This window comes from Mobula hypostoma, chromosome 8 (assembly GCF_963921235.1).
Source record: "Mobula hypostoma chromosome 8, sMobHyp1.1, whole genome shotgun sequence".
Classification (NCBI taxonomy): domain Eukaryota; kingdom Metazoa; phylum Chordata; class Chondrichthyes; order Myliobatiformes; family Myliobatidae; genus Mobula; species Mobula hypostoma.
In genome coordinates, this window is record NC_086104.1 from 45,328,102 (window position 1) to 45,341,430 (window position 13,329).

The 13,329-nt window shown below is 40.5% G+C and overlaps 1 protein-coding gene across 23 annotated transcripts in view; it reads left to right on the plus strand.

The window, feature by feature from the left end:
- The window catches only part of esrrga (estrogen-related receptor gamma a), a 240,417-nt gene that overhangs the window by 46,640 nt on the left and 180,448 nt on the right, over positions 1-13,329 (plus strand). The window contains exon 4 of one of the 23 annotated variants that reach the window (XM_063055766.1): positions 10,542-10,623. The exons of 21 other annotated variants lie outside the window; for them this stretch is intronic. The gene's annotated coding sequence lies outside the window, so the exon portion shown is untranslated. Of the gene's footprint in view, positions 1-10,541; positions 10,624-13,329 lie in introns of those variants that run through there. One more of the 23 variants, XM_063055774.1, reaches the window with a different exon arrangement.

The window sequence follows — 13,329 nt, forward strand, 5'->3', positions numbered from 1 at the left end:
CAGGGAGGTGATATAAGGGAACCAGGTGAGGTAACCTATAATGTGAACTCCCAGGAACTTGGTGCACTTAACTCTCTCTATGGAGGAGCCATGTATTCGCAGGGGGGGATGGTTTATCTGCACCTTCCTGCAGTTCTTAGTGATTTCCTTGGTCTTCTCCATGTTCAAACTTAGGTTGTTCTTCTCATACCAATTGCCCAGCTGCTCCACTTCCTCTCTATACTCCATCTCATCATCGTTCTTGATAAGGCCAGCCACTGTTGTGTCATCCGCAAACCTGATGACACAGTTTGAGCGGGATCCTGTGAAGCAGTCATGTGTCAGTAGTATGAACAGCAGCAGGCTGAGCTCACGTTCTCAATATTTATTGCTTATTTGTTTATTATTATTTTTTCCTTTTGTTATATTTGCATTGTTTGTTGTCTCTTGGTTATTGGTGTTTGTCCACCTTGTTGGGTTTCGTTGATTCTATCGTGGTTCTTTGTAGTTACTGTGAATGCCTGCAAGAAAATGAATCTCGGAATTGTACATTCTGACATATATGTACTTTGGTAATAAATTTACTTTGAACTTTGACTTTGAACTTTGAAATAAATGAGGAAAATGACTTTTCACTTAATATAGTGGAGTTCAGGAATCCTCTTGGCCAAAGGTTGAGAAAGGTGAGTTGAAATATTAATATTGATCAATTAATAGGCTTGAAGAGAGGATAATTATGAGTAAGTGAAGATTATATATAAATCAGCTTGATTAAGTGAGTGGAAGGACAGATGTGAGGGGATGAATGAGCTATTCCCAGCTTCTTATATTTGGGGATGAAGGAAATAGACTAAAAGATGGATCACTGATGTTCGATTGTATAGTCAGTAGGGAATGTGTATTTCATGAATCAGACAGTGTGCTTATCCATGTAGTTTTATAGTTTATATTTACTGGCAACACAATGGATAATTATTTGCAGTATTAACCAATCAGCAACAGTAATGGGGAAAATGCTGGAAGCAGATGTAATGGAGCGGGTAAGAGGATGCTCAATAATGGGATTGGACTGGATTACCATTATTAATTAAAAATCGTATTTAATAACTAATATGAATCTTTTGAGTTGCACCTCACAAAATAACTCATCTTCAAACTGCTGAATATGGTGTTTCTGGACCTTGATAAGGTACCATTCAAGTGGTCATTAGTACTCAGTGGGAGTTCTGTTCTGGTATTGATTGAGGATAAGCTCAATTAACAGAAAATAGTGAGTAGAAAATGAGGGCCATTTTTGTCTAAAGAGGCTCTAAGTAATGGGGTGCTGGAGCGATTAATGCTAAAGCCCCAGCTTTTGAAATCTGTATATCAAATGATTTGGTTTAGTGATCTCATGTCATAGATCCATATTTTCTAATGAAATTAAGTTGGATGGCATTGCAGGCTGCGAGGAGATGCAGTAATGATTTCAGAAGGATCTGGACAAACTAAATGAATGGACAGGGACATGGTACGTGGAATATAATGTTGAACAATGTGTGGTCATTCACTGTGATATATAAAAAATAGAAAAGCTATTTTTTTAACATGGGAACTGTCAGTGTTGAGAGGGATCTGGATGTCATTGTATGGAAATCATAGAATGTTAGCATCCTCATATATTTGGAAGACAATTTGTACATTGGCCTTTAGTGCAAAAGGATTTGAATTCAACATTAAAGTTGTGTTACTGCAATTGTACAGAGTCCTGATAAGACAGCACCTGAAATATTACACACAGGTTTCTTCATCCTGAACATAATGCATCTTTGATTTTTTTTACCCTGGAGGGTTATGGGAGGCTCAGTTGTTGAGTACATTGAAGGCAGAGGACAATTGTTTCAGTATTAAGGAAATCAGAAGGTATAGGACTGGTGCAAGATTGACCATGATCTTGTTAAAATGTGGAAGAAGCATGTGGGGTCAAACAGTGTGCTCCTGCCTTTATTTCATGTGTTTTTATTTATGAAGGTTCTTGTCGTAAGATGCAAAATATGAAATTATGATTTTGTTTCACATTTTTGCACTTCTTCCAGATAAATTAAATGAAATGTTTGTCTCAATTATCCACCTTGATGCAGTGATACTTTTCATGCCATTCCGCCTTGAAATTGTGCTGGTGCCAATCCACCTTCATTAATGCCGCTACTTCCAATGCCAGTCTGTGTTAAGGCATTCTGATGCTTGTCAAGTGATTCCATCTTCAGGCATGTTGATGCTATTCATGCCAATCCACCTTAACATGCTGGTTTTTCCTGTGCCAACTATCCTTGAGTCATGTTGATACAAATCATACCAGTCCACCTTGACTTGCTGTAACTGTTCATGCCAGTGCACCTTAACATACTGATTTGTCTCATACCAGTTCATCTTAAGTCATGCTGGTAATACACATGCCAAGTCATCTTCAGTCATGCCAATATCACCCATGCCAAACCACCTTGGCATTCTGTTTCTGTTCATGCAAGTGCACCTTAATTCATGCTGATACTTCCTGTGCCAAAGCTCCTTAGGTCATGCTGATACTACTCATGCTAATCCACCTTATGTCATTTGCAAACTGATGCCAATCCACTTCGAGCCTATGCTGTCTCTTCCTATGCCAGTCCACCTTAAGACATGCTGCTACTTCTCCCTCCCTAGTCCACCTTAAGAAATGTGGCTATGATTTATGCCAAATCATCATGTAAGGCCAGTATTTCCTGTGCCAAACCACTTTAAGGCATATTTATGCTTCTCCACTCATGCCAATCCACCTTAAAAATGCTGACATTATTCATGACAGTGCATTTTAAGCCACAATGATTTTCGTCATCTTTGATCATGCTATACACCTCATGCCAGTATACCTCACAGTAAGATGAAGGTAGAGTGCTTTAAGGTGGATTGACTTGACTAGTTTAGCATGACTTGGTCAGATTGGCATAGGAAATGTTGATATACTTTCAGGTGGGTTAACATTTCTAGTCTTAGCATAATTTTAAAGAGTAATATCAGCGGCTCATAAGGTGGTTAGGGTTTTGAAGTGTGTCAGCATGCCAAGGGAAATTAGCATGTATGGCATCAGAAGATGTTAAATACAGTCAGCATAATTTCAAACAGATTGGCGTGAGCAAAATTATGCTGACTGTACCAATGCCAATTCGCTTTAACATCTTCCGAGGCTGTGTTTGCCAGTCTACCTTGGCATGCTGAATACCTCTCTGTCCCAACCACTGTATCAGCTGCTGATTTGGCAATCCATCTTAAATTGTGTTAATGCTACAAATGCCACCACACCTTTAAAGTATGCTAATATTTCCTATGGTAATTTGATCTTGCCATTCTCCGATAATCTACTGGAGGAAGTTAGCAGGTCGAGCAGGATCTGTGAGGAAGAGTAATAGTCAAAGTTTTGGGTCAAAACCCTGCATCAAGACTGAGTGATGAGGTGGAGATTGCCAGTATAAAAAGGGAGGTGGGGGGTGGGCAATGGCCAGCAGGAGCCTATGATATTGGTTAGGATGAATGAATGAGATGGACAAATGGATCCAGATAGGAAAGCGGTAGAGGCTGGAGCTGGGAGACAGAGGCAGGTAGATGATAGGTGGAGGAAGGCAGAACAGAAGTGGATGGAACCAGGTGAGGCGAGTTGAAGATGAACAGGTGAGTCAGCTGTTGGATGACAGTAGGTAGGAGCACAAAGTCTACCAGTGCTGGAATCTGACAAGTAAGGGAGACTATAATGGGAACAATTGAATGGGGGTAGACAGATGATGCATGCACAACACGCTGGAGGAACTCAGCAGGTCGGGCAGCATCTGTGGAAATGGACAGTCAACGTTTCGGGCCGAGACCCTTCGTCAGAACTGAAGAGGGAGGGAGCAGAGGCCCTATAAAGAAGGTGGGGGGAGGGTGGGAAGGAGAAGGCTGGTAGGTGCCAGGTGAAAAACCAGTAAGGGGAAAGATCAAGGGGTGGGGGAGGGGAATCAGGGAGGTGTTAGGCAGGAAAGGTGAAGAAGGAATAAGGGAAAGCACAATGGGTAGTAGAAGGAGGCGGAACCATGAGGGAGGTGATAGGCAGCTGGAGGAGGGAGCAGAGTGAAACTGGGATGGGGGAAAGGAGGGGGAGGGAATTACCGGAAGTTGGAGAATTCAATGTTCATGCCAAGGGGCTGAAGACTAGCCAGACGGTATATGAGTTGTTGCTTCTCCAACTTCAGTTTGGCCTCATCATGGCAGTAGAGGAGGCCATGTGTGGACATATCCGAATGGGAATGTGAAGCAGAGTTGAAGTGGGTGGCTACCGGGAGATCCTGTCTGTTGTGGTGGACGGAGCGGAGGTGCTCGACGAAGCGGTACCCCAATCTGCGTCAGATCTCACTGATGTAGAGGAGGTCGCACCGGGAGCACCGGATGCAATAGATGACCCCAACAGACTCACAATTGAAGTGTTGCCTCACCTGGAAGGACTGTTTGGGGCCCTGAAAGGTGGTGAGAGAGGAGGTGTACGGACAGGTGTAACACTTATGATAGTAGGGATAAGTGCCAGGTGGGATATCCGTGGGGAGGGACGAGTGGACCAGGGAGTTGCGGAGGGAATGATCCCTGCGGAAAGCGGAGAGGGGTAGAGAGGGAAAGATGTGCTTTGTGGTGGGTCCTATTGAAGGTGGCGGAAGTTGCGGAGGATAATGTGCTGGATCTGGAGGCTGGTGGGGTGGTAGGTGAGGACAAGGGGAACTCTGTCCCTGTTGTGGTGGTGGGAGGATGAAGTGAGGGCCGAAGTGCGGAAAATGGAGGAGATGTGGGTGAGGGCATCATTGATGATGGCAGAATGGAAACCACAGTAATACATTATGGGGGAAGGAAGTGGATCCAGTTGGTAAAATAAGTGGGTCATAAGTATGGAACAAGAAGGGGGACGGGGATGAAAATAGCTGATTAGGAGTTGGAGGAGGAGATTTGGGAAAGGGGACAAAACAGGAAGGACTGGATGTAGATTGCAAGGAGGGAATGTGGGAACAGAGGAGGAAAGGTTTGCCTGAATTTGGAAGATTCTCTGTGTGAGTTGTAAAATTCCGATGTGGAATATGAGATGTTGATCCTCACCTGGCCCTGGAGAGGCAGAGGACAGACAGGTCAGCATGGGAATGGGAGCTGAATCTCATGCAACTGGGAGCTTGGGGAGGTCATGGCTGATTGAGTGCAAGTGCTCTGTAAACGATTCACCAAGTGTGCACTTGATCTCACCGACACAGAGCATCAAAATCACTGATGTATGTGGCAGCAGTACCGTGCAAGAATAAAAATTACTATAAGTTACAATAAATAAATAAATAGTGCACAAGAGGAATAGCAGGGCAGGGTAGTATTCATAGGTTCATAGGCTGTTGATGGAATAGCAGGGCAGGGTAGTATTCATGGGTTCATAGGCTGTTGGTGGAATAGCAGGGCAGGGTAGTATTCATGGGTTCATAGGCTGTTCAGAAGGGAAGAAGCTGTTCCTTAAACGTTGAGTGTGGATCTACGGGCTCCTCCACCTCCTTCCCGATGGTAATAGTGAAAAGAGGCAAGTCCTGGATGGTGAGAGTCCTTCATGATGGATGCCGTCCTCCGGAGGCACCATATTTTGAAGACGTCCTCAGTGGTGGGGAGGCTTGTGTTCAATGTGGAGCTGGCTGAGTCTCCAGCCCTTTGTAACCTTTTTTCGATCCAGCACATTGGAGCCTCCATAGCTGGAGGTGCTGCGACCACTAAGAATGCTCTCCGCTATACATCTGTAGAAATTTGGTAGAAATGCAGAGGCTGAAGTGGGAGGAGGTGCATCTAAATCTTTAATTCAGCTTGTACTGATATCTCCAGTGCCATTCCCATCTTAAATTATGCAAATTTTACTTGTGCAAACCTCCCATACCATAACAATCCTCTTAGCACCATAGTAATTCAGTTTATCACAATCTACTTAAAGTCAAGCAGAACTTGAAGATGTCTGTTCATCAGAAGATGGACTAGTTGCTACTAATGCCAATCCACCTGAGAGCTTGCTTATAATTCTCATGTACAACCATCTTAGGAGAAGCTCCTGTTTTCCCTGTTATATCATTGCAGGCACATGTGAGATGCACATACCATTCATGTCAATCATGTCAATGCACTTAAGTCATGCTTCTATTTCTACTTAGGACATCAATCCACTTAATGGCTGCTCATAGTTTACATGCCAGCACACCTCACATAATTGGGACACAATCTTAAGGCATCCCGGTTTTTATGCCAGTTTATTTCTTGGTTTAATGGTCGTATTTGTTACCTCCTCCTGTAAAGTTGATATCTCGGCATGGCTAGACTATTTCCACTGATGCCCTTAGTGCATCGCTTATGCTGATCTTTTCTTGAGTTCTAAGGAAAACAATTTCTCCCTGACATTGACCATCATTTTTGTATTGGCTTACATGAAAAATCATTAGTCATTAGGTTTTGGTGAAGGCTGAATAAGCATATAAATTGATTCAGAACTCTAATATCCCACTAAAGGTCCTGATCAGCTCTGAGCTGATAACTTTGATACTGAGACATTGAGTGCTGTACAATAAAAGTACTAATCTTTACCTATTTACTGAAATACACCAATAAGCCGGCAGAAGCATTGTGCTGAGATCCCTGTAGTAAATTATGTTTTAATGTTCACTACTTGATTATTCTATCAGTATGCCGTTTCAGATATTAAACAGCTACTGGCAGTGTCGTGCTGAAGTATATTGGGACTCTAATGCATTGGGCCAGGGAGTGATGTTGCTGCTTCCTCACCTGACAAATTCTCAATTTTTCTTGGTCCATTTAGGTTCAGAGATTAAAAGCTTTCCCCACAGGAGGGAATTGTTTTTGCCAGTATATAAGCTCAGAACACTCCTGTGTACCTTTCCTGCCACAGCACAAAAAAAAACTGCTACGGGAAAGGTTTTTGATTAAATTGCCTAGATTCTTGGCAGGAAAATGATGTATGGCATAGTGGGTGAAGAGAAAGTAAAGTGGTTTTAGGAAAGAGAATTGAAAAAAGTAAAGGAGGGAACACCAATAAAAATTAACATTTTGAAAGTGATATACGTATACATGTTGCATATTTTAAAAATATATATCCAAAATATGATGGTTGTTTAGGGTACAAATAATGTACGTTCACAGCTTGCCTTCAACTTTTGCCAAGCTGACATCCCTTAAGAAGTAATTAATTATATAGCTAATGTACATCGGGCAGAGGGTGTAGTTAGATTAATCGCTGATGCTAAAATGATGTGCTGAAGTGCGTTTTGGTTTCATCCTTCGTCAACTTATAATGGGTTTTCTTTCTCGGCAGCAGGTGTGCAGGTGCATAACTGGTGTTCTTTCACTTTATTTTCATTGGTGTAATACCATTCGGCAGAGAACAGAAACCTTCTGAGTTCTGTCAATTGCTACTAAGAGTTTGCTTTAAAGAGTGTCACTGTAGTCAATGTAATATATACAAATCAGTCTGAACACACTCGGAGCCCTGTTGTTTCTGTTGTCGCCTGCCTGAAATTTTCCATGGCTCTGAGCCAAATCAAGGTGGAATTCTCCTTCATATTTCTGAATAGGGCGCTTTTAATTATTTGCTAGAATGGATTGGTTTTGCTCTACTTTGCACATTCCTGTTTGATTGCAACAGAAAAACAAATTGTATTTAAAAACTGGAGATAACTGCTTTATTAGCTACCCAGAATAGTGCTTATCTCAATATGTTTTCATCCTTTGTAATGATTTCTTTCTTCATTCCTTTAGCTTATTCCTTCTTGTCATCTTTGCCCCTCCCCATCACCCCAGCAGCCAGAAAGGTTGAAGGTGAAGCAATGCCATAGACTTGTGTTGTTGTCACATATGAAGATTTATCAGAGTGACCCAGGCTTCTTTGGGAATTTATCTCCAGTTCGAACCAATGGTCATCCTCCTCCAATCAAAAGGAGTAAATGAGGATGTCTGATTTTTATTCCAATAGTTGTGGGAGTTTGTTATGCCAAAATAGGTTGCTCCTTTACAATAATGACAATATTTCAAAAATTGATTAATGAACTATAAAGTATTTTGATACATCCTGACACAGTGAAATACGCCATCTAAGTTCAAGTATTTCTTTCTGCCTTTTCTCTCCATCTGTAAATCCTACCTTTCTAAAGTGAGGAACAATTTACCCTTTCATTTGAAGGGAAAGAGAGGGTAAGAGTGAGAGGGATCAAATTTAAATTAGATTTTTGGACCCTTAACCCACAGAGAAGGTTGACTAGTCATCCAGTAGTGTGCCCGAAGTAATGAGAGGCCTCCATTGCCTGTGAAGTCTTTATATTTGCCAGATGGGGCACGATGCCTGCTTTTTGTTAGTCTAAAGTACTCGGTGGTGAACTTCCTAAAGAAGCCAATGGTCAGTCCTCCCGCCTAGATAAATTAAAGAGCCAAGTCAAGCCAAACATAAATCTTTTAGCAGAAATATATAACTGGCTCAATCTAAACCCAAGAGAGAAAGTCAGGCCCTTTCAGTCTCTAGTTAGGTAACTAGGCACTGCTACACTGGTTTTATGCCTCCTCTGGCTTATCAAAGAAGACATTTAGTAGTGGATCCAGCTGCTCTCTTGTAAGTAGAGAGGTGTACTCTGCCAACATTTGTGAGGAGAATGCAGAAGGTAAATTTTAATGGCAAACACCTTCATTGAAGGTCAAATAGGCTCAGATTCAATAAAAGCTTTGAAAATAATTCTAAAGTAAATACTCAAATTGAGTCCTGTGAAGCATGCTTATTTAATCAAAGCAAACATTTCATATGGACACATTGTCCAAAATTTCATATTTAATGAAAATTATTGTGAATAAAAAATCTTATTTTAAATAAAAATCCTGTAAAGTTTTGTGACGTGACCATAACCAATAAGTTCTACAGAAATCGTGAAGACTAGGGTTTTAGCAGTATACCCAAAAGCAGAAAACATGTTAAGATTAATTTCCCAAAGGAAAATTTGAATTGGAAAGATCTGCAAATGTTTTTAGTTTTTGGAGAATTGTGTTTAGTTTTACTGATCTTGAACTGCTTTTGTTGGAGAACTTGAGGGTGAACTGTCTTGGTGGGTTATTGACAATGCTAATTTGACTTCTGGAGCTAGAGTGGCAAGAGAAGTCTGTGTCAATAACTGCATGTGTGATAGTGTAAGGTAACCTATGATGCCAATAATTAAGATTATCAGCAAGTGGTTTGAGATTTAAAATAAATACAATTACATTGCAAACTACTGGCTGATGGTATGAAATCCAGTCATCAGTTTGAGCCAAAGAATTGAGTATTCATTTTCAATTTTACAGACAAATATAGAGGTAATAATTTTACAATATTTCGGCTGGATTCTTATGTGATAGAGAAAACAAAACCCTGAACAATAAAGTACATTTTAACATCAGTGTGGCTCATGATGTTATATTCATACCATGATCATCGTAAATTTCCGTAATCACCAGATTAAAAAATTGGTGACCTTTGCCAACTTTGCTGGGCAAACCATACACATTTATGAATATTATCTTGAGTTGTTTGAAATTTGAGATACTAGCTGCTCTTTGTATAACTCTGCTGAAAAGTTAGTGCACACACAAAGAAGTGAAATAGAACAGATAACAAGAGTTAGTTTAAAGCTGTAATCTAAGCCTGAAGTTCAGATGACTCTTGTAAACCAGACAAGGTTTCCTACCAGAATTGGTGTCATTTGAACTATTCCTTTGTAACCTTATAACTTTTTCCTGGGTTTCCATTATCCTCTATTGCAAACTTTTTGTTACCATTTCAATGGTTCAAATCTTTATACAGGTAGTGCTTAATAAATAGTAAGAAATGTGTCACACGTTTGTGAATGCTGAAAAATAATATAAAGCACAATGAGATGAATCTTTTTGTGTCTATAAAAATGTGAGAGCATGTGGTGTAGAGTTTGGAAGTAGGTCTCTGCATCATACAAGTAAAAACTCCATATGTTTCATTTTCTGCCTGGACCAGTAATATTTAGAGAAATATGGAGCTATGTTGTATAGCCGTACATAATGTAACATAAATATTTAGGCACTGATTGACCAATGCAAATCTGTTCCTGCATCTGCACGCAAGCTGCTTACTGTAGTCAGCAGCTGAACATGTTTTGTTGCTGCTGTTGCATGTAGGAATTATACCAAACAATAATGCATTTTTTCTTTTAGATATAAAAAGTTAAAATCAACTAGAATCTGGCTTTTATTTCTTAGGTGTGAAAGGGAAAGGCCTTTCTGTCATGACTTCTACAATGTTATAATGAAACCTTTAATTTGTGTTTTGAAAAAATTCCAGTGTTTCTGTGCAGGTTGAAATGTGTGGGTGGTAGGGTTAGTTGTGTGTTGGGTGAAGGGAAGATGTGGGGTGTTGTTTGAACTGTAGACTATTTAATCTTTACCTTAGCAGCAAAGTTATTTTCTTTAGCTGTTTCTGTGGTTTCATTGTTTAGCCCTTTTTACTTTCTATATAGCTCAGTAGAGGAGCTGGAAGAAGCAAAACCTTATAAAGAATGGAAAATTACACTGATGTAATGTTTCAGCTACACTAAGCTGGTAAGACACAAACCTCCGTCTAGTTAAATGCAAATTTTAACTTAATCATTGTTAAATTTTGAGCATTTTTTCTCTTTGTTTACATTTCTGAACTTGCCTTAATTTATAGCACTTTTATCTCTCTGTCAGAATGTTGTGGATTTAAACCACATACTGTGGGGAAATGCTTAATTGGCACAAGTGCTACTCTTCATATGAGTCAATGAAGCAAGGCTTTTTCTGCCTACACTGATAGTTCTGAGGGATGTAATGGATTCCATGACACATTTCATGGAATAGTACACCGTTCTCCTAGTGTCCTGGCTAGCATTCACCCCTCCAGAGACAAGATTAGTTTAGGCTTGAACTTGCTATTCATCGAATATTCTTGTTAGTAAACAATTTGCCTACCATATGAGTTCCATATTGTGTTTGTTAGGATCATGGGACATCACCAAGAGCATTAGATTCAGTCAAAGGCTTTCAAAGGGTAGCCATTGTTGTGAAGTAAAACATACAAAACAGCAGTAATAACACTTCGAGAAATAAAATTCATTGTATGTAAAACTGTGTATTCTAAAATACTGCTGATGGACAATATAACAGGAGTTTCTTGCTTTCACATTTATCTTATTTTTATTATAAATTGGACTAAGCCAGATCTTTGTGTTTATGAATGAGTTTTTTGAGGAAGTTACCAGGAAAGTGGATGAAGGCACGGCAGTGGATGTTGTGTGCACGACTTTAGTAAGGCTTTTGCCAAGGTCCTGTATGGGAGGCTGTTCCAGAAGGTTCAGTCGCTCGGCATTCAGGATGAGGTAGTAAACTGGAGATTTTGGGAGAAGCCAGAGAGTGGCAGTAGAGGGTTGCCTCTCTGACTAGAGTCCTGGAATGGTGTGCTGCAAGGATTGGTGCTGAGTCCGTTGTTGTTTGTCATCTATATCAATGATCTGGATGATAATGTGGTTAACTTGATCAGCTAATTTGCAGATGACTTCGAGTATGGGGGTGTAGTGGACAGTGAGGAAGACTGTCATGACTTGCTGAGGGATCTGCATCAGCTGGAAAAACGGGCTGAAAAATGGCAGATGGAATTTAATGCAGACAAGTGTGAGGTTTTGTACTTCCATAGGATCAACCAGGGTAGGTCTTACATAGTGAATGGTAGGGCACTGAGGAGTGTGGTAGAACAAAGGGATTTGAGAATACAGGTCCATAATTCATTGAAAGTGATGTCACAGATAGGGTCGTAAAGAAAGCTTTTAACATAAATCAGTGTATTGAGTACAGAAGATGGGATATTATGTTGAAATTGTATAAGATGTTGGTGAGGACTAATTTGGAGTACTGTGTGCAGTTTTCATCACCTACCCACAGGAAAGATGTAAATAAGTTTGAAAGAGTGCAGAGAAAATTTACAAGATGTTGCCAGGTTTGGAGGACCTGAGTTACAAGGAAAAAATGAATAAGTTAGGACTATTTTTTTAGAACTTGGAAGATCGAGAGGAGATTTGCAGAGGTATACAAAATTATGAGGAGTATAGATAGGATAAATGCAAACAGGCTTTTTCCACTGAGGTTGGATGTGACTACAACCAGAGGACATGGGTTAAGGGTGAAAGGTAAGAAGTTTAAGGGGGACATGAGGGGAAACTTCTTCACTCAGGGTTGTGAGAGTATGGAATGAGTTGTCAGCACTAGTGGTGCATGCGAGCTTGATTTCATTGTTTAAGATAAGTTTGGCTAGGTACATGGATAGTAGGGATATGGAGGGCCATGGCTCTGATACAGGTCGATGGGAGTAGGCAGTTTAAATGGTTTGGCATGGACTAGATGGGCCGAAGGGACAATTTCTGTGGTGTACTACTCTATGACTCTATAACACCAATAGTATAAATTTATTTTAAACACCAGACAATATTTGCATAAACTCAATGATCAAGGAATTGGCAGATTGAAGTGAGCTTAAATTTAGGCAATGATATCTGTACTGAATGGCTATGCCTTGCACTCTGCTGACATTTGGTCATGAAATTTAATTATTATCTAACAGATGAATGGCAAATATCCATCTGCTGGGCATTCTGTTAAAGCTGAACAAAAATAAATTCTGAATTTGGAGCAACTGCATTGAGAGCAATTCAGAGATGTCCTTGGAGGAAAAACAGAGGGTAAAACAGGGGAGGAATAATTGAAGAGTAGTTGGTCAAGAAGTGAGGAGGGGTGAGAATGATAGGAAAATGCTGACCGAGAGTGAGAAAGGTGATTCGAAGAAAAAGTGAGTGTGTTTGTTGGTAAGTGTGATTGATTTAAAACACTAGAAATTCTGGTCCAGATGAGTGACAAAGGAACAGCTTTCATTCACCCTGCATAAAGTTGTCCATGGGCAGACATCTTTTCACGGTGCAGAAATTTGCTTGGGCCAAGGCTTGCACTCTTGGTAGGGTCGCCCATGGCGATGAGGTCAGGGAAGTACCATAGACCATTAAATGACCTTGACCCTGGAGCAGATGGATGAATCAGGATTCTCTGAAGAGCTGAGAGGATGAACAAAAGAAGTGGGACCCTTCATCATCTTGGGCTTTCTTGTCACTGGATGCAGATATCTCCCACACCAAGTCTTGCGTAGCTGCTTGTGCTCCATGTCTCCTTCACATTAAACCCTTTGCATCTGGACCTCTTTCAGAGGAAAACACTTTTCTCCACTCCAGCCCCCAACATCCTGTG